At 39.1% G+C, this 22,785-nt stretch overlaps 1 long non-coding RNA gene across 1 annotated transcript; it reads left to right on the forward strand.

The window, feature by feature from the left end:
* The first annotated feature begins 7,533 nt into the window (after positions 1 to 7,533).
* On the forward strand, positions 7,534 to 10,563 carry LOC118163388. The gene is made up of 3 exons (XR_004749018.1): positions 7,534 to 7,660; positions 8,193 to 8,332; positions 8,804 to 10,563. It is a non-coding gene; the product is annotated as an uncharacterized LOC118163388 (long non-coding RNA).
* Positions 10,564 to 22,785: the final 12,222 nt, after the last annotated feature.

Genomic DNA, 22,785 nt, shown 5'->3' on the forward strand with positions numbered 1-22,785 from the left:
TTGAGTCATCAGCATGGTGGTTCAATAATGTTCAGTCTCAAAAGCCTTCAGTATGTATTTACATACTGGAGTTTGCATTGTAAAAGACCTGTAAATGTATGCTGCTTATGGTGAGGAGGTTGGTGCCCTCACAGCTTTGTTGTGTGAGCAGGAATGCAGCTTTGCTTCCATCAGAAATTTCCCCCTAGCTGCCATGTGAGCAAGTATGGAAATCTATTTTGTAGAAATGCTTTCTGCTCCCAAATCTGAATGCAGCAGAAAGGGTGTGTGCTCACACATGTTCTCTGTATACCTCAGAAATGTCAGAGAATTTCTTCTTTTCTCCTTCTAAAAGAGAAGCCCTCCACACAGTGCAGAGGCATAGGATAGATGGGGGTGGATAGATAGATGGGTCATATGGAAAGTACTGTGAAATGATCATGAAAAGGCCAGGAAGCAGCATGGCTTGATCCACATGGCAAAGGCACAGCAGTATGCCCTGGGGGTGCTATCTCTTGTGGGTCAGCCAGAGTGAGGAAAGCAGTCATGCATCCCCTCTGCCCAAAAGTGTTTTGAGAGCAGCAGCAGAGGGGGGACAAGGAGTGGTGTCTGCAGACATGGGGCTTCCATAGAACTGGTGTGTGCCCTACTCAGTCTCTGCCCTGCTCTACCTTGCCCTTATAAAATGAGGAGATGGGGTGGGAAAAAGACCCTTTAGCACTTTGGTAAATCTGCACTTGTGTGTTAGGACCAGGGTCTGATCTTGGAGGACAGATATTGATCTGAGGAGGGCATAATATGAAAGGCAGACTACAAAACCTGCTCTGAGCCCCTGATGGTTCTGCCATATCACTCTCCATGAGGTCTCATACCCTCCTGAAGCCCCCACATCAGGAAACAGCTGCCAGGCAGGGACGGGTCACAAGCAATAGGTTTTTTAAACTAAAAAGACATTTTCTCTTTGGCAACACCTAATTCTAAAGGTGGTTTTTCAACAGGACCAATGTTAGAACTTCAAATGCATAGTTTATAGTAAGAATTTACACTTACTTTTGTGTTTTAAGAATGGCTTGGTGGGGTAAGCACAAGGCTGAACGGGAGATTGGGTGGTTCCTCTTCACTGCTCTGCCCTCCCCATTTTCTTTGTGACCTTGGTGGGACAGATTTCTCTCTTATGCACAAAAATACATCCAGAGCATTTTTGGTGACATATAATATAAGTTATCTGTGGTTATGCATGAATGGAGCTAGAAAAGCGTAGTCATTTGCATTATTTTAAAAACTAATAATTATAACTTAGAAATTCACCCACTGTTACTAGTTTGTATCATCTGTAAGAAGTTATTATGCATTGCAGGTGCTTGTCAGTTACAAAGTAGGATAGGCCCACCATGTAGATAAAATAAATCCATCTCATTTTACGTAGTCAAGTAGACTTCTGATGATAACTCTTGGTCACTGCCAAAGTGAATCAGCCTCAAACCACAGGAGAAAAAGAAAGTTTCTCTTCAGTTCCTATGGATCTGCACTGTGGATGTCTGAAATCAGCTTGCAAATGTGGAGTATTGCTGTAACCCATAGTTCAGTTTATGCATTGCATTGGGTTTATATGTCAAAGATTTGGTAGCAGTGGGCCACAGGGGTGGCATCTGTGAGCAGAGCCAGCTCCAGCTGGCTCCAAAAGGGACCTGCTGCTGGCCAGAGCTGAGCCAGGAAGTGATGCTCTGTGGGCCTCTGGGAGAGCAGATTGAAGAAAGGGGAAAAACCTGCTGTGCAACAGCAGGTGGGAGAGAGGAGTGAGAAGCAGACCTGCAGCCCCCAGGTCAGTGCAGCAGGAGGGCAGGAGGGGCTCCAGGCAGGCAGCAGCAGTTCCCCTGCAGGCTGTGGAGAGGCCCTGGTGGAGCAGGCTGTCCCCCTGCAGCCCATGGGTCCCACACGGAGCAGATCTCCACGCTGCAGCCCGTGGAGGAGCCCCCAGTGGAGCAGGTGGATGTGGCCTGGAGGAGGCTGTAGGGCATGGAGAGCCCCCGCAGGGGCAGGCACCGGGCCGGAGCTGCAGCCCATGGAGAGGAGCCCACACAGGAGCAGGGGCCTGCGGGGAGCTGCCGCCTGTGGGGGACCCGTGCTGGAGCAGTTTGCTCCTGGGGGATGGATGGACCCCATGGTATGGACCTGTATAGGAGCAGTTCTTGAAGAGCTGCTGCCTGTGGGCAGCCCCCACAGGCTCCGTTCAGGAAGGACGGCATCCCGTGGGAGGGACCCCACGTGGAGCAGGGGCAGAGAGGGACTGAGAAGGAATGGTGGAGATGAAGTGTCAGGGACTGACCGCAGCCCCCATTCCCTGTTCCCCTGCACCGCTCAGGGGGAAGAGGTGGAAGAGGGTGAATGGGGGGAAGGTGGTTTTATTTTTATTTTAGTTTCTCACTGTTCTGGTCTGCTAGTGATATACAGTAAATTATATTAATCTCCCTATGCTGAGTGTATTTTGTCCATTACAATAATTGTTGAGGATCTCCCTGTCCTCATCTAAACCCTTGAGCCCCTTTTCATTGTATTTTCTCCCCCGTTTTCCTTTGAGGAGGAGGAGTGAGAGAATGGCTGTGGTAGAGTTCAGCTGCCCAGCTGGGTAAAACCACCACATGCATGCCCTATGTGCCTCTGCAATTCCTGACTATATAGGGAATATCAGAAAGTTTGACTTCAGTATTAGCCATAACTTTAGGGGCATTGTTGATTTTTATAACAGTTGCAAAGCAGATCTAAACAAAGAAAAAAACCCTATATGCTTTACAGTGGATGTTTTTTTTCCATTTGTTCTTTATTGGTACTAGAAACACCTTCAGTTTAAGTTAAAATAAAACAAAAACAGCAAAATAAATAAGCTGGGGGCATTTGGAGGAGAACGGAGGCTGTGTCTTGGTCTGAATACCTTTATTGCTACAGAGCTTTAAGTGTACAGCAGCCTCAGACAGAAAATGTTATAACCAACCTGAACAATGCATCTAGGGCAGGGAGAACCTGGGAAGAGCACAACAGATGGATTAAAATAGGAGTGCAGTAAATATGCATTTAGTTATTTATTACAGAATAAATTATGTATTGACACAAGAAATTACACTGTAATTTTCTGTTTGAAATGTTATAGAAGTAAATGGGTTTCTTTTTAAAGGGTACAGTGGAGCGTTGGTCTTGTGTTTCTGTCATGACATTTAACTCATTAGCATGCAGGTGCACTCCCTGGGTCTCATGCAATAACTGTCTCCTTTCACTGTGTTTACAGATAATCCAGCAAGTTTGCAGGCCAAATGGCTCTCTGAATATGAGTCCACAAAGTGCTGAATGAGACGGCACGCTGCTCTGGGAGATTCCAGCACAGCTAACCAGAAGGTGGGTTTAACAGTGCCATTAAAAGCAAGAAATGGCTTGAAGTTGTTTGTAACTGACCGCTGTGATAATTAATTGCAGGTAATGTTGCAGTCACTCATTCTTCTTCCCTTTCCTTAAAATCAGCTCTCTTGTTTTCAGCCACTGATCCATGGTTAATAGCAGTTAGCACTATGCATCTGAGCTCCTGGCTTTCTACATGTAATGCATTATTCTGCTTCATGGGGAGCCAGCTACGCATTTGATGTCTGGAACAGGGTCTCCTTTGCTGAGAGCTGCAGGCGCCTGAGAGCTCTGGTGGCTGCCGTTTGGGATTGAGCACAGTCCCAGAGGACTCCCTGGCTCCTGTAGCTATGTGGAGCTGAATTTTTGCCCAGTGATGCCAGGGCCAGGAGAAGGGCTTGTAGCTTTGTTGCTAAAAGGGTCTGGGCTCAGGTCTGGGACTAGCACACAACTCAGCTGATGGTGACACCCTTGTGCCTCACCTCTCTGTCAACCAGATAGGTGTGATGTCCCTGTTTCATGTTCTTGTTGGGACCTCTGTTCCCACGAGGACTGGGTATCTAGCTAGTTGTCTGGGTTCCCCCTGTGTTCATTGGAGGGGGAGACATTCACCACAGGTAAAAGAATTGCCTAAGACAGGTAGGAAAATGCTCCTTCTATGTACCTGACACTCACTCTGACTCTGAAGCAAGCCTAAGTAACCAGCTTAGGCTCTAAAAGGAGTTTTAAGTGGTTGAAGTTAAGTGAGGCAGTTCTACCGGCTGCATCTGCCTCTTGTCAGCTCTTAAGACAGAGACCATCTTCTGCCATGATGGGCATTGCTGTATGTCTAACACAGCAAAGCCATCATTGCAGGTGGAGCCCCTGTACGCAGCAATAATACAAAGAATTAATAAAAAGTCTCGTAGAGCTACTGACCAATGCTTAGTAGCCTGACAATGTCACCTTACTCCCTTATAGACAGACAGGTAATGGAAAATCTCTGGATTAATACCCAGCACAGGTTACATAGCCTGGCTCAGACACAAAATCATGCTTTGGCAGTTTAACAAGCTGCTGTGTGTCTACTGAGCAGCTCTTAATATCCCTGTGCTGATCTCACTGATCTCATCCTCATAGTCTTATCTATGCTCATTTGAGAGGTGTGTACACAAATGGATGCCTCAGCCTGATGCAAGGCAGCCTGTTAAGCCATGGTTATCATATGCGGTAGGCCACACAGAGCCCCCACACCATTTTTTATTTTTTATTTTTATTTTTTAACTTGGGCTTCATGCTGACACGGGGGATTTATTAAAATCTACTGTGCAACTATAAAGATTTTTGCTAAATATTCAATAAACATCTTTGTATGTGGTATAGGAAATGGAGCAGAGTGGCTATTAGGAAAAAAGTTTAGCATCTTCATTGAGTTTTCATGCATGATTTGGTAGGTAAAGGTTATCAGAAAAGTCAATACAAGTGAGCTCAGAAAACATAACATCAGTTAAACCTCTTGACAGGTGCATTACAAAGCAGCAGAAGATCATTTGAAACTGACCAGGAAAATTCAGTTGCTCCTGAAAGTAGAAATGCCTTGTCATACTTCTCGGCTGCTTTATGAACCCGCTGGTCTGCTAGGCTGAAAGGCATCACTCTGCTCCCAGATGGTGTGAGCTGCATTTGAAAAGGCAAGCAGGGTCTCTCATCCTGTGATGTGTCAGTCTAGCACTCTTTGAAGGCAGGTGAATGAACAGTGTTTAAAAAGAGGATTTTTATGCTCAGGAAAGATGCCAGCTTTAGACTAATGGAAACTCAAGTCCTTTGCTTACCCATGGAATTTGCACTACATGGGTGCTGGCAATACTCACAGCACCCACATGGACATTTCTCAGCTCTCTTTAGCTGGAAGCCAGAATAACAGGTATCTCAGGATCCAGTTTCCTGCTCTGCAGCATGGAAGAGCAAAAGTGTTAATGCTCTCCAATCTCATGAGAAAATGCTAGGCAGCTGTGAAATGGGGCTAAGAGGCCCTTGCCATGCAGCTATGCCAGCTTGCTAGGAACCCTGTGTTCCCTGTGTTTGGCTTCCAGCGCAAGAGAAGTGCAGATCTATCTGAACACATCTATGTATGTGCAGTGGCAGCTTCCTCCTACCCATTTCTGACCTTGGCTCCCAACTGAGAAGTCTCCTCCCTCCCTATAGTGCTGTATGTTTCTTATTTCTGCTCCTGGCCTTTTCTTTTCCTGCTTTAATACAGCCAATGAGATACTCCTATTTTATATGAACATCACAGCCTTTCATCAGGTAAGTGTCTTGAGTTTGGTCTACCAAACCATTAAAATATCACAGCAAATGATCTGTTCCTTGCTGTATTGATGAGCAGAGCTGAAAACTTGGTTTACTTCGAGTGCGATCTCTTGTCTGAGGCTGCTCCATTCAAAGACATGTCCTGCTACTGTTCTTTTTATGCCACCTAAAACCCTTTCCTCTCGCCTTCCTTATTGCTCATAAATGAATCTGAAAGCAAAAGACAGGTAAAAATCATTCCCTACATTTAAACTGGGATTCATAAATGGTACTCAGATTCTCCCAAACACTGCAGCTGTATTTCAGGCCATTAAACTGCCAGTGAAAAGATTTGTGTACATTTCATTTCAATCCCTGGACAGATCCAATTGCTAGATGTAAAAGTTTTTAATTAGATATTTAGAAATCTTTATAATCTGGTGGGATTACTAAGCAGAAACCCAGCACTGCGAAGGCCACACGGTCTGCTCAGGAAGAAAAATCTTTATAAATAAGCATGCACTGAAAGAAAAAGCAAAATAACCACTACCTCAAGCTATGAATCAATGTGTTCCTGAGACTTTAAGGCCCTGAAACAGAAAAGTCTTTAATAATATCCCTAACTTTATGTGACCCCATTGACTTCAGTTATATATGGATCAGTAGTTTGCTCAATTGGGACTTTCTTTTATGGGTTAGAATAAATTCATTTTTTATTCATGGTATAGAAAAATCATTCACAGGATCTGGAAATGTGGCCCCTATGCAGTATGCACAGTGTCTGGGAAAATATAAAATCAAAGTAGAGAAGTGTGGGAGAAAATTAGTAATACTACCCCCTTAAACTGCTGTTGGAAACTAAGGCTTAAGGACACTTACCTGCTTAAGTAAACTGAGGCTTTATCTAGGGCCATGCAAGCAGTATATGGCAAAGCCAAAGAACAGATCCCAATCTGCCAGGTCCTGCCCTCTATACCTTAATCCTCCAGTGTATATTCTATGGAAATTCCAGCCATCCTATCTCCTACTTTAGACCTCTTGCTAACACGTGCGCAAGTGGAAAGGACAGCAAAGTGAGATCTAGCTAATTCTTTACCTTCTAGGGATCAGGAAATATATCTTCTTCCTGCTCTAATATGTATTTATAGTCTTCAGTATGATCTATTGGTGAAATGAATTTCTGGGTAATAATCTCTGTATGCATTTAAAAAAAAAATGATTTTTTTTTGTCTTATTTATTCAGATAATTGTAATTGATACTATTTTTCTGACCGAGTGCATCAGCCAATCTGTTGCAGCTCACTTCATAGCATCAGAGTGCAAACAGTAAGAAGCAGACTCTCCAAAGCTTGAGTAATTAAATACAAGTAGAGCAGTGGGAATAAAGAGAAAGAAAACACTGGATAAGTTTTCTGAAAAGGAAAAAGGTATAATTACTTCAGCTGAAGGGCAGCAATAAGATAGACATTGACAAAATATAAGGATTTTATGTGCTTATTGACTCAGCCATTCACAAAAAAAGTCATTATTGTAGCAAATGCCACATTACACGATAGTAATCAACTACTGTACTGTACCTCTGAGATACAAAGGACTTTTTTTTGAAAAATCAAAGGCAATTTCTGAACAGGTGAGAGAAGAGCTTTATGGTTGTGTGATGATATGGCCACATGTTTTTCTTTTTGCTTTTCTAACATTTAGCAGTGCTTTTTACTCTCTTTGTTTTATCACAAAATGCTCTGAGGTGCTTCTGCTGGCTTTTGGTAAAGTAGCTGCAGAGTTAGTACAGAAGCTTTGAACATGCCCAGCTGAGGCACATATGACCACCTCAGCTGTGAATGATAAGCTTGCAGTGTGAAAGGAATGAAAAAGATAAAGGTAAGCTTATCTGGAAACCCTAACTCTCCTTTTTTCCATCCATCCTTACTGCTTGCAAGGTGTCTGTTGGACTATTGATAGGGATCCTCTATTTAAGACCAAAGGGATTACCAGGCTGTGGAAGAAGAAACTGATGAATGCTGACAGGGTATCAGAATTTATACTTACTTGTGGGTGATGACCGCAGCATTGAGCAGGGACAGACAGGATGTTTTTAGATAAGCAGTCCTAACCCCATTTTTGGCATCTATAACTGGACAGTAATAATTCAAAACCTTTCGTTGGAAATATTGGTGGCCAGTTATGTTTCCAAAATATAGATATCACAGTCATGAGAAGATACCTCTTCTTAGTGTAGAGTGGGTCAGCCTTTATTTATTTATTTATTTATTTATTTATTCCTTCCTCTCCATTTCTGCTTTTGTATTTTTGGGGACGGATAAATATTGGTATAATTTAACTGAGTATGATCCTTATTTGGTCACTCTGTATGAGGGCTATCTCAGTCTCCTCAGCATAGGAAACTGGGAAATGATCCTCCTGATCACTGGTAGGCTGGGGAACCTGAAAATGCCATCCAAATTCAGAACATTACCTTCATTTGGAAGACTGATATTCCTTCACTTCTTTAGTATTTCTGTTTTTGTCCTAATGACTATAATCATCTCCATCTTAATTAGATTTGGAAAAAAAAAAAACATCCTCTGAAAATTGAGGAAGAACAGAACAAAACACCTCCAGATGCAAAAGGCTGATGTATCAATCTACTACCAGAATATGGATTTCAGGTATCTGAGATGGACTACTTCAGCTCTAGAAAGTCTGTGATGTTTTTAAAATCTGTTCTTGTATTTTTTTTTTTAAAAAAAAAAAAAAAAGCCTTAGATATACTAGTTTACCCAAGAGTGTGGGCCATAAGAAAATAATGTTACCTTGGCTCTGTAACTTCTGTTATAAATCATCTGCAAATACTAAAGCAGCTTTATTTGCTGAGGTACTTTTATTTCTGAGTTGATATGATATGACAGAAAAAATCACAATCTCTAAGTAATTTGGGATGGCCAACGTGATAAAATTGCCTGACTGTAACTGTGCTGTACATTATGTGAATGAAATTGTTATGGGTATATATATTATTTTGGATGTGATGTTACTAATTAGCATCTAGTATGATTATCTATTTCATCAAAAATACCCCTATTTCCACAAGACCTTTTAAGGTGAGGGGCAGGCAGGAAACAAGTTCTTTTTCTGTATCAAGATTAACATCTGCTGTATCTATGGATAACAGGTTCTGAGGTGAACTGCTGAGTGTGTCACAGTACAGCTGGTAGAGTTAAGTGTGGAAAGTCAGTCTGAGCACATGCTGTAATGGATTTGACCTCGAAGAGCACAACAAAGAGAAATTGCAGATAACCATCTGAACTGACTTCAGAAGCCTGTAGCCCTAACTCCCTGGATACCAGGAGAAAAGAGGAGGACTAAATAGATTGGAATGAACAATCAGAAATATAAGAGTGAATAAATGCTTCACTCTTCCAAGAAAACATAGAAGAGCAGTACATTTCCCTACATGATTCCAGTCATATTAAGAAAGTGAAATTCCTTAAAAGACAGCTTTGTAAAAGTAAAATATATATTGAATAGAAGTGAGATGTGAAAGTAGTGTTGGAACAATAAAGACATGCAGCTGAGGAGATCCTAAGCACCTTTTCATGGTGAGCAATTACTGATTAAAAATTCGAAGAAGAAAGGAGAAACTACTCTCATGGAGAGTAAAACTTGCATTCCTCTGATGCAGTATATTTTAAATTCTTAGTCAGCATGGATAAGAAATTCAGGTAGAATTATGTAAGAATATGACACAGATAGATGTTTCTCTGGTCATCGCAAAACATGATTTCCAATTCACAGGACTCAGCTGAATGCTTATATGTGGTTTTGGTCAGAAGTACAAGGAATTTTGCCATGAGCTGCGAGTTCTGGGGGTGTTCCTTCTCCTGGAAACACTGTGCCTCCCATTCAAGATATGCTCCCTGGACCACCATTGTGCCTGCAGCAAGATCTATTACTTGGTCCATCCCAGCAGGACCCAGTTTATGGGTCCTTACAGTTGGCAGTGGTGGATTTTACAGGGCTATGCCTCAAAAGGTCATCAAATGACAGAGCATCTGGGATATAAATACAGCCATTTTTGGATCAAGTTTTTCTGGGCTGAAGTGCTGTACATTTTTGAGCAAACCAAATTCAGAGGCTTCAATTAAAATACACGCTGGTTCCCGGCAGGCAAAGTGTGGGAAAAAATGGCCTTAAGCACGAGAGGTGTAGGTATGCAGAAATGAAAGCAGAGGGTGAAAGCACAACTATTTGATTTATTCAATAGTATAAAAGGGCAAATATCTGCAACTTGAACGATTCCATCAGTTTGACCTTCCTAAAGTTAACTTGAGACTGCAAAAATCACTGTACTGTATGCTTCTGTTCTAAAACAAGTTGATGGAAGATAGAAAAGAAAATGGAGGCTAAGAGAGTCAAAGAACATCTGTGTTTGTTGTCCCAGAAAACATCAAGACAGAACTGGGAATAGAGCCCAGCTCACATTGTATCCACTACTTGTTATAAGGATGGGCTTTCCACTTGGTTATTCTTCATATCACATTTATTAGCAGAAGTAGGATTAGGAGGAGCTTTGTGGATGCTCTGGGACTGGAGACTGCTGTGATCAAGTGCTACTTGTTTTCTGTCTATTGTGTTTAAAAAGGGAGGAAGAGTAAGAAGATAGAAAGTGTGCACATGTTCACTGCTGCATCTACTCTACAAAGCCCCGAGTCAGAGTAAAAATAAGCCTTTGAAGAGAATATAGACAGCAGTGTATTTAGTTTTGATTTATTAAAATAGTTTTCAGACTGCAGTCTTATTTGTCCTGTGAGAACTGTGCTCTCTGGTAATGGGAGCATTGAATTTTCATGTGAAACATTTTAGAGAGCATATTTTTTTTCACGTACAAGAGTGTGACAAGAATTTGTTCTTGTATGATGATGTGCAAGTTATTACAGCTGCTATGCTAAACATGTATTTATGATCACTGCTGGCACGGCTGCTGTGTATTTTGTTTATATTGTTAGAAACCTAGTTGTGACACATTATAAAAAATACATTCTTTTGTGATAGTCTTACACTAAGGCAGAATAAATCATGCCTCCTACCTCTGTTCTTGCTTTTATGATATTGCACCTTTCCTTTTCCCTACCCCAGAGGAGAGAGCGCTTGTGTGATTCTCAGTCCCATACCAGATGATGTCGAAGGCCTCATGAAAGGGTGAAAATAAATGCCTTAATATAGCTGTCAGAAAGATGAGCCCCAAACCTCTGCATGTAGCAGCTATGGTCCTTCAATCAGAATAAGTTGCTTTCATTAAGTGCTAGTTTGGGAGCAGTCTAGAAAAACTTTACACATGTGAGGAACAATGTAATGAATAATTTCAAAATGGGGAAAACAAAGCTTTCAAAATACAGTAGAGTTAGCCAGATCCAATGCTAGGCAAGTATTCCTCATGTCATTCATTTACCCTGTTCTTTAACACTAACATGGATAAAAGATACGACTACCTCCTCTGTGTGCATTTTTTTTTTTTTAAATGAAAGCACAGTCAGATTGCGGCACAATTTAAAAGCTCAAATTTTGGTACTTTTGAATTTGATTTCCTTGTTTCCTTTCATTTACCCAAACTGGATATTTCAGTATTGTCTAACTAGCAGCATTCTAAGAGCGTTTTTGATATCATCATATGCATTGTATATGAATGTCCTTCATAGGCCTCCTTCTGGTTGCCTGTCCATGTTGCCACTGAAATCAGTGATACAAATCAAACCCTATTGTTCTAAGAATCAGTCTTATTGAAGCTTAACTATGTGGATATGTAGTTATACATCAACATATATATATGCAGATGGTTATACCTACAGTGCTGTAGATATTTAAAGGACATGAGTTTATGCAATACCAGTAGAGAAAAATGCAACACTATTTTTTGTTATTTCTAATTCATTCACATACAATTAATTATTTGGAATTTTGATTTATTTTGTTCCTTCTTTTAAAAATGTATGTAACATGTAGCAAATGTTTCACTTACTAATTCTTAAAAAGAGAATTTTATTTTACATTATTAAATGTTTTAGGACTCAATTTCCAAATTATTATCATTATTATTATTATTATTTTTTCACTGGAACATAAGTGAGTACAAATATGAAAAAATGTTATTTTATTCATATTTAATGTGTGAAAAGGATAGCAGGGAAGGAAAAGGTGTCAGAACTTTTTTTCAACAGCTTTGGGTCCAAATGATCGAAACACACTATATACACATCTTATTGTCATGTTTATTGACAGTCTAAATGTGAATAAGAGCCAGGTGACTGAGAGTTATGTAGATGTGTTTGCAAGGCTGGTGTCTTTATTTTTTAATCTGCTTTTATATAACAACAGAAAGCAGTTCCAGACAATATATTTTGGATATTTTATTGTCTTCTCTGAGAGCTGATACTGCTGTGAATGATTCCAAAACAGCTATTACTGAACCCTGAGAAAGAAGTGATGGGAATTTCAGTGGATATTGTAGTAAAGCAAATATTTACTACCCGTTTTCTTAGGTGTTCTTAAGCTTTTCTCTTAACCCAGAAAAGAAATTGTGCCCTTATGTTATGTACCACTGGGCTATGATTTTTGGTCGATGCTCAGCTTTCAATGATGTATATGTACAGACTCTCCAGAAAACAGCTGGTTACAAGGCATTTTGTTTAATTATGTTTTGTTGTTTTGACTCCTGTAGTGTTTATCATCCTGAGGAATGTGGCTGGAAATATAGGTCAATGACCCTTTATACATTACAGTCTTACTGCTCCATGGGGATTAGCTACCTAACTAGAAATTTTATTCATTATTTCTTTTGTGTATGTATTCTAAATCATTTCTTTATAAGGCTACAGGGGTAAAAGGCTGAGGTCAGCAAAATTTTGTTTGGTCAAGTCCTCTTAAATAATTCCTTGCAGTGTAATAAAAGGGTATTTTTCTTACCATGCAGGATATAGGAACCCAGTAAAGAGAAACTACAGGGAAGAAAGAAGCAAAAGACAACTGCAGAGCAGGAAAACTGTTGAACGTTCTCCAATTTCATTTGACATTTCACAGTGACAGAAACCTCTGTGCTAAATATGTTTGTGCTGATCTGCTGTGAAAATTCACTGTTCAATAGCTTCCAGAGTTTCTCATCTCTTACCTAGGGTGAGCAAGTGTAGTGGCTGACCATTGGGCTTCCTTGCTGATTGTGGCTGGCTAGAGTGGCTCAAAGACTTTTAAAGGATTTTGTGAACTGTGTTTCCAAGGTGTGCCTCTACTTTTAATCTCCTTATAACTGGAAATTGTCAGTCCTTGGTGCCTTTGGTGAAAGGCAGTTACTGAACTTTGTGAATCAGCAAATGGATGGAAAAACACTGGGAAATAACAGTACCTGTTGGATCATAAAAACAACTATGCATAACATGCTTTGCTTTAACCCAATTTCATTTTAATTTGAAGTAGCAACATTTGCCAGTGTGGTGAATCCTCTTTCTTAGGTCACACACTGGCTGGTCCAATGACAGAAGGCAAAAGATGCAGAGGTGGAAATGGAGCACAAGGTCATTTAATTTACTATCCTTCATTTTGCTTAGCTGCTTTTTTGAGTAGTCTCATTTTAATACTCTTAGTGATCTCCACTGATTATTTTCTTTGGAGAATATTCACAGCTTAGTATCAATTCCAGGGCATGACACATTTTAAAAGAGAATAGAAGGGGTTAAAATAAAATGCTACTGCAACTTTCTGCTATAAATGTCTGCTAACAGAGGCACATGGTGATGATTACAGTAAATTAATTGCTTGGTTATGCAATCCTCCGTTCTTGTATTCATAGCCTAAGTAACAAATCAATATATCTGTGTATTATTATTCTAATTACAGTCAGGACATAATGATATAGTAGAGTGTAGGGACAATAGTAACAATGGCTATTTTTAGCTGAGGGAGATTCAGAAACCTCTGGATAGCTGAACCTGCCATTCTCTGTGTTTTGGGGAGTTAAAGCTGAAATCTAAAAAAGACCTCTTTCAGACATACATGGCTTGGAATATTGGCACTGTTTGGTTTCACTAATTCTTTGTTTAAAAGGCAAACAAAGCGGGCTTTCTGCCCAATTTAGGAAACCTGTCAAGATGTACCAACAAAGACTAAGCCATAGACAAAGCAGCTTGAGCAAACTGAAGCTGTCTGAAAGCACTGGGGTGTCAGATCTTCAAACTGAGCTGCAATCCACCTCCAAGATCCATTGGAGTGCCCTATAATGTCTCATGTACACATGGAACTATGAAATTAGGTGTTCCAGCACAACATTGGTTAGATTTAACTTTGGGCTTAGTCCCCATTTACTGCACATAAATCAGAGGTTCACTTTGCTGAAGCATCCACAAACAAAAGTTGCTTGCTGATGCTGCACTAAAGTGCCATCCAGCTTGCACTGAAGAAAAAATCCCAGTTAGTTTCCCATGGCTCACTTAGCCATACAAAAGCTGGCTGGGTGGGTTTCACAATTTTTCTTGTGAAAATGGACCATAGAAGTGAGACCAACTGGGTTTCCAGGTTGCTCTTCTGGGGCCTTGACAGACTGAGACTCAGGGCTTTTGGCAGCCCTACCTGCCTTCTAGCCTCTGCAGGGTGAGCAAAACAGTGCTGCCTCTGTGTAGCTCTGCTTTGCATATGTCTCCTTATCATGGTAATCATATGAAAGACACACATGTTTTATTGCAGATTTTTGGCATGCAGACAAAGTGCACAGAGGGGGGATAATTAGGCTTCAGGGTGGAACCTCCCTCTAACATAATAAATCAAAGTTATTTAACAATGAGTACAATAGAATGCCAATAAAAATGCTTGGAAATAGAATTGCAATAGCCAAACTTGTTTTCATTAAGTTGTTTACCATAAGTGAAATAAAGCACAGAAGGAAATGGAAAATGTGGTAACTGCACTGAATGTGTTTGTACAGTTTTCAGATGTCTCTCAGAGTTACCCAAAAGAACCCTTCTACTGTATTTCCTCTTAACATATCTGTGGATTCTCTATGTAAAAGCTCATAGTATTTTCCCTGGATTTTTTTTTCCTTCTCTCTTGGCTAAAACTTTCTGCTAGGATAAAGGAACTTGGCAGTATAGAATACTTCAGACAGTGAAGTAGAATTTTCATCTCCTAGCCCAATTTAAAAATGTGAACAAAATTTTTGATTATTTACTGTGAGTATAAATCAAACTTTTTGGACTTCAACTGACCCCATGTTAACTGCAGAAAGGTAGAGTTTTACCTGTCAGTCAGCCCTAGAGAGCCTGGACTTGGTGCAGTGAAATCCATCAAGGTTGAGGATCAGCATCCTTCCTTTCTACAATCTCTGCACAGCTTTTATGATGACTAGTATACCTTTCTTATCTAAAACCATTAGAGAAAGCTTTCAGCAAGTCAGCAGTGGCAGTCACATGTGAGTGGACATCATCATTTTTTATTTATGTAATATTAACTCTGTGTCATGTCCTCCCTCTGACAGAAAGGCTCTAGATCTGAGACCCACCAGGCCATATTACAACTGAGTATTAGTTCTTAGGGAAAGACTGAGTTGCTAAAGATGCTTTCAGCAACTCTAGGTTTTTGCCAAAATTGCATTCTTTTTTTTTTCCTAGATGATTGCAGTGATAAGACATAATTCTGTGCTGTGGAAATTTATTTGGGGGAAGGACAGATCTTGTTACCTGGCTTGGCAACCACAAAATTCTTTAATTATATTCATAAGGACATTTTTCACCTTGCTTTGGAGAGGCATTGAATTGAACATCCCTTAATACTGAAAAGCAATAATCATAGTACATATTATTATTATTATGTTCTTGTATCTGTTACATAAAACTGCTCAAAAGGAGAAAAATGCTTTCTTCTCAACATTTGAAGTAGACATTGCATTCTTATACTGGACAAATTTCACCAAGGTCAGTGGAGTGCCAGTTGCATAAACAGCATACACGATGAGAGTAGGAGCTTTTCCCTTAAAATGAGTAAGTTTTATGCTCAGTCTCAGGCTCAAATACAGATATTTAGAAACTAACTCTATTACATATGCATATTCTGGCATATCAGGATAAGAATTTTACCCTTTGTTGTCTTCATCCAGGGAAAAGTAGGGGTTGGAAATGGCTTGAAAAAATATGCCATAAGTAGCAGAGAAAATGGGCTTAGTGGAGATGATGGTGTAAAACCCAGGAGGCATATCATTGACTCATGCTGTGCCAAAATTAGATTTTAAAATTGTTTCTGTCATCTTATGAAAGCCCACAAGACTTTGTTCTGAATATCCTAAAGCTCTTATAACTGCTGTTCAAAAGAAGTTGGCTATCGTCATCCTTGTTCCTCCAGACATTGCTACATGCTAAGATGTTGATATAATTTTTGACACATTTCATCTAAATAAATAAATGTCCTTTTTCCTCACCTGCCAGAAGAGAGGCTTCTAAGCCTCGGAGCTGCTACTGGGGCCAATTGAAAAGTACTGCAGAATGCATTGGAACTGTATGAAAAAGTTACCTGTGCTATTGGACTGATTTCTCCATCTGGTGCTGCCAATTAATTTGCCAAAATTAACCTTTTAAAATGTCATCCTTTGCCCCCTCTTAAGGATAACTAACTAATGCATTTGCTTCCCTCCTGGGAAGTAGATGATAATTTTACCCCAGTCAAAGTCACAAATTAATACTTTTAATTACCTCAGAATATAAAAATGTAAGGCACTGAAGACAGAATTATTCAACTGCTGTTTAAAAATGGCTAATGTCTGTGTCCGTGGCATGGCCGTCCTGTTGACATCCTGTTTTAATGAGTATTATGAATTCCTTTTCAGTTTAGAAAAAAAAATCTATCATGCTGATGTGGCTGTAGACCTTGTATTTTTCACAGTTATGAATCTTGTATTATTATGTTAGGAGTGTGTAGCTCTGTTCTTTCTAGAGACATTTCACTCTTAACTGTGATGACCATTTATATTTCATTGAGAGAACTATGAAAAATGCTGATACTAAATGTTTTACAAATAGGCTTTTATTCATCCTATTTGCCATAATGCAGAATGATGTGATTAGTAGTGATTTTTAACTGGCTTCTAAGAAGGTGCCATGTATCAGTTTTGTCATTTAAATTAGTTGTTGTAGTAATGATAATATATCAATTATTCATTGTAAGGTTGAGTTAGATCAATTCTATAATTAATCTGTCTTGTTTCTCAACTTGTTTATTTCCAGTAATTATGAAAATATTGGTGTTACTATAAGCAGTTAATACTTAATTTTTCTGTTCTACAGATAATTTTACAAACAATATTCTATGAAGTATCTTTTTTTTTTTTTTTTTCCTTTTAACTGAGAGTGGGATCATTGTGCTTAGTTCCTAAGTATTTTTAGTATCTTTGCAAAAATCATTCACATTAGGTTGTTTTCTTTAAAAGTGCAAGTTTGTCTGTTGCACAGTAAAGGACTTCTGAACTGAAGGTATTTGCTGAGGGAAATTTCAGAACTGTGACAAGGTACAGGTGTTTCCAATTTTAACTGTAATCTCTAACCATCAGGTGTCAGGTTTTCTGCTCCTGTTTCCCTCCCATTCTTGGCTGCACAATATCCTAACTTTAGGGAAGAATGGAGATAAGTTCTGTTTTTATACCTGTGGTTTTCATTTTTAGTTACGAAGTCCACCTCTGTGCGTCTCTTCTATGCTATGACAGCCCAGGGTTACAACCAGAGGTAAAGGGATCTTTTCCACTTTTGATCTGGGCAATGTAAATCTGCAAGTTTATTACTGCCAGCGTGGAAAACCAGGCTAACAGAGAGGCCCTCTCCTTTATCCAACATTTCTGTGCCACCTCCTCCCTCCAGGAATGTGACTGTGGCTGTTTTGCTGTTTGCTGTGAGCCATCACAGCTCCAGTCATGGCTAGCAGATTGAACACGTCCAGTATTAGGATTAGTTTAAGTATCTCCTTGCCTTGCCCTGTCTCTGAATTAGGATTCAGGCTAGAAGCTACACTTCTACTCAGGTACAAGCACTAAAATTATGACACAATATTGGGTGGTCCAAAGCATAGCAACCAGCTGAATTTGGTTCCATCCTGACTTGACTGTGTTGAGGAGTAAACGTTCTCCAGCATTGCCTATACTTTGCCAACACCAATCTTAAACAAAGGCAGATGATCTGAATCTTTCTGAAAGGGTGTGTAACTGAATTATCTGTGTACACATAGGGCAACTATGTCTATACAAATTTTTCCAAGATAAATCCTGTCCTGATTTTTTCTCCAGAGCAGAATGCAGCAGCTCAGTTTTCTGAAAACAACATGATTTGATTAAGAACATATCTTTTTAGACTTTTAGAAAAGACTGACTATTATTGTAGAATGTTTGATTTAGGAAATATGCAAACTGTAGGATTGTGTTCAGAACAACTTTTTTTTTTTTTTTTTTTTTTTTTTTCCTCCTGGATATTTAAACAGTGTTTTTTTGGATAATGCTTCTGCTAAGTGATATTTTTGTTAAGTTTGTATGTCACTTAATATCTATCAATGATTATTACTATGCAGCACATATAGAATAGTGATTCAAAGGTAGCATTTTATTGGCTCACTAGGAAAAAGCAAATAGCTTCTGGTTAAGGAAATCCCAGTGCACTCTAGTAAGATAGAAGTGAAAACAAATCTGAAGCATCTTATCTCCAGTTGTTATACTACCAGCGTAAAACATGACTGTGGACATGGGAAAGTGACATAACCTTGTGAACCAGGGTTGTTGCCAGCAAATGTTTTTACACTCTTATTTTTGTGGAGAGCTGAATTCACTCTCAATCGCAAGCATATCTGCCAGGCCCAGAAATCATGTGCAAATGTACACCCACAGGCAGATCAAGGTCAATTCCCCATGAAGGCATGGGGCAGACCAAGAGCTGTCTAGGCACAGCAGATCTGTCTTGGTTGTCCTGCACCTCAGGCCACCAGCAGATGTTTGAAACATTTAATGAATACTCTGAGCCACAGCTACAACTGGGCCCAGGAGAGGAATGAAGAGTGTGTAGGTCACAGATTTGGTTGAGCTTTAACTTGCTTTTGACCTTAATTAGCCAAAATGACCAGTTTCCAAGAATGTAAGTGTTTCTGGGAAGCAAAGAGAAAAGCTATGCTATCCAGTCCTTCAGACATCAGGTCTATAAGAATCTTAAATTCCCCAAATTACCCACTGGTAAATCAGCAGATACTGGGCTGTGCTAAAACTTAGTAACTTTTTATCTCTGAAGTCCTTCACAAATAATAAGAAATTTAATATAATCAGCAGTTGAGACTGCTTGTTCCTTACATTAATCAGTAGTTATGATTTTGCAAGAGAAGAGCCAGCGGCAGGGACCCACACTGTACCTGCACATCTAATTGTGGCTATTACCCAAGTGAACATGCCCTTGGGCTCCTACCTACCATGTGATCGTCATGTCACTTCACACTGACAGAAGTGATAACTGCAATGCAAAGCCTCAGAGAAAAGATTAGAAACACCATTACCTTCCCTGCAGTGTTTATAAGGTTCTTCAAAATAATAAGTATCAGAGCACTGTAAGTAGGTCCTCAGCCAATCCATATTCGGTAATTACTAGCATCACTGTACTCTATCACAAATCTATTGTAAATATTTATATATTATCAGTTTTAATCTGACAATTGTGTTAATATTCAATTGTCATTATCTCAATGTCATTTGCAACATGATACTATTTAAAAAATATGAAGTTGTGAGAAATTTTCAAGGGTGTTGCTTTACACTAGTAGCTTCTTTAGTATTGGTGATATATATCTAATAATAAATATTTGGTGCCATTACATGATTTCTCATCAGGGTACTACTAGAAAGTGGGAGTCATTAACTCCTTTTCGCAGATGAGAAAGTTCAGGCCCAGAAGAATAATGTATCTTATGTGGAATCAGTAATCAAACAGGAGCTGGGTTTCTCAGATCATAACACAGGACTATGCTACCATAACCAGGTTATGCTACCATAGCTTAGAAGTGGTACTGATGTTACAATTAAGTACATTTCTGAAGAAAGGCACAATGTATAGGCAAATGTATTGTCAGAGGAGTTCAAAAAGAAATACTTTATGATTGTACAATGGCAAAGAAATAGATGAGGGTCAGCCTTTACCTCCAAGGGCTTGCTTTTATTTTATTGTTGTTTGTTCTGTGTAGAAAAATGATCACCACCTTTATAAAACAGATGTGGTCAAAGCCAACTTCTTCCCTTTCAAAACAGTATTGAAACATAAGTGGAACAAAGAGTGAGTGAATTGCAGTCACAGCTGGGATTCTTAACAGTCCTGTACAAAAAACTGCTTCAAAACTTTTCTTCTTGGTCTCAAAAAAAATCCTTCCCTCTGCCTCCTCTCTCCTCTCTGTCCCTAAAATGGCTGAGGTATTAAAGCTCAAAGTATGGTTGTCTCCAGGCAGAAAACAAATTGAAAAGCTGAGAAAATACTTTAGAATTTCGCAGATATCAAGGGAATGTGGAAAAGGTTGGTTGGTTGGTTGGTTGGTTGGTTGGTTGGCTTGTTTTTTTCAGTCTTAAGGACAGCAGTTAGTTGCTCTAAGATATTGCTATGGGCCCACAGCAGTGTGTATGTTGGTCAGCTCACTTAGGGTGAAACCTCAGAAGTTGTGGTGTGGATACAAGTCAACTTTTTTACCAATTAAAATTTTTTACCAATTAAAAATTACCATTCCAGTCCTCAGTCAAAGCTAGCCAGCAAACAGGGCTGTAACTGGGAATCTCTTTACTCCTTCTTCAGTAAGAGGTGGAGTAGCTTCATATAGACCTGACAGTGAAACAATAAGGAGTTTTACTTCTCTACATGGTTTTGTTTGTATAGTCATCCAGAGCTAACCATGACACAAGGGGAAAACACATTGTAACTCAATATTTTTCTTAATTTTTTTACAGATTGGTATGCTGACAACTCTTAAACCTATGGCTTCCTTTTAACACTTTTTTTTTTTTTTTTTTTTTTGTGTGTGTGTGTGTGTGTGTGTGTGATATTTTTACTCACTAAACAAAAGAAAGGTCTGCCTTTCTTTCTTTCTTTCAAGGAAACCCCTTGGTTTTGCAGTTTTTGATCATTTCATTTCCTCATATATTTGCTTTATGTATGAGAGTGTATTAGGATCTGGAATAGTTTCTTTGTCAAAGATTATTCTAGTCAAGTGTTGACATGAAGAAATAGCTTCTCAAATTAAAAAAAAAAAAAAAAAAAAGATAAAAAAGATGCTTGTTGTCTCTCATAAAGAACTTTCAATCTCAATTGTCTCAACTAAAGGAAGAACCAGGTCCCATCCAGATGATAAATGAGTCTGATGTGTTTCCTACTGCCCACATGAAAATGGATGCTAAGAAAAAATTGAAGTTAAATCCATCAGCTGCACACAAATTGTTTCCACTTTAGACTTCAGAAATATTGGCTTTGGGGATTTTCAAAAGGATATGCAATCAGTTGTCCTCTTGAGCCCCCTTCAACAGCAAATGGTAGTGCCACAGTGTTTGCTTGGTTTCTTGATCTACCAAGTTAACTCCTTGAAAGCCAAAAAAGCCGAAGTGTCCATCTCACAGGAATCTTAAGTTCAATTTTAGAATAGTACCACTTATACTAGAAAAATGCCATATAAAATATATGAGATTTTTTAGATCTTTTTGTTGGTCATGAGCTAACGACAGATTTTTGCTATTTGATGACTGCTTGAAGGCAATGAGACAAGATTGTGATGGAACAGCTTCAGTGTTGGTTGGTAACTGAGAGTCCTTATACTTTGCTGAATGGGAGATGACAGTCTGAAAATGCTTTAGGGACAGGTACTGCAGATGTAGTGAAAGATATCCTCTTCAGGATGGTCCTCAGAATAAGAAGGCAGAGCAGTGTAAGAGTTCATCTACCTTACTTTATGAGTGTGTAGAAGAAAGTTTCTGATTCATCCACCAAACACCGAATCTGGGAAATGCTGTAGGAAGAATGAATAGAAAGGAGAAGAATATGATTAATGTGACATAAAAAAAATTATGGGGTTTTCTATCACTGCAACCAAGTTCAATTAGGCTAAAAGAGAGCAGTATTTGCCCCAGTAAGATAATTAAATTTCTTTTTCAAACAGCCACAATGAAGTCAGAGATAGAAAATTTATACAATATCTGAAATCTCTGGAATCAGGTGGAATAGCTGAGGGTTCAGATTTCCTTCAAAACGATCTTTTTAAATAAAAAATTTGGAGTCACCTTTAAAGGTTTGTTGCTTATATTTAATGTGAATTCTATGAATGAAGTACTCCTTTCTTCTAGAAAACTTTAAATTGCTGTAAAGTTGTACAGATGTACAGTTTAAAAACTGTAAATTGCTCTGCTTTTCTAGAGTCTAGGCATGAGTTAATAAGTGGATTATAAACAGCTGTAATACTAAATACATCAATACAAACCCAATCAAGACAAAATATCCTTAAGGAGCATATACCCAAAAAACTCACATCCACTGTGCTGTATCAAGTGGGCTTGCCCTTACAGCTGAACTAATTTCTCTCTGTTAAAGCCAGTGCTAGATGCTTCTCCTTCCTCCTGGAGTGTAACTCTCCTTTTCCTTTTAACTTAGAAGTAAATGGTTTTCAAAATGAGCACTGTAACTTCCTTTTAAATAAAATTTCTGAAGTTTTTACTAGTAAACAATTTAGAAACCAGGAAGAGTCTTCAAATGTTTCCTGCAGCATGAAGTGGCTGTAAAACTACTTTGTAGGGCACAGCTGAGGATTTCCAAGATATAGCAATAAAGCTGATTTAGTTCCTATCCACTCCTTCACATAAGGAGTTTTTCAAAGGTACAAGAGGCAAAAAAGATCACAGTCTATTTTTAAATCCTGGCAAAGGTTGACTTGGTAGCTGTCACTTACATACCTGACGCTTGGTTGTTGTCAGGTAATTTTAAGGCATTTTGGCACTCCATTTAGAATCATTTTGGCCATCCAGTAACTTAGTGGGGGGCAAAGACTAGTAAGAATTTTTTACCTAAAGCCCAAAATATGAACATCTATCTCTATTCATTTAAAACAGACACATCATTGCTTAAGCTTCTTAGTACCCAGGACTTC

Source organism: Oxyura jamaicensis, chromosome 3 (assembly GCF_011077185.1).
Source record: "Oxyura jamaicensis isolate SHBP4307 breed ruddy duck chromosome 3, BPBGC_Ojam_1.0, whole genome shotgun sequence".
In the NCBI taxonomy this organism is placed as follows: domain Eukaryota; kingdom Metazoa; phylum Chordata; class Aves; order Anseriformes; family Anatidae; genus Oxyura; species Oxyura jamaicensis.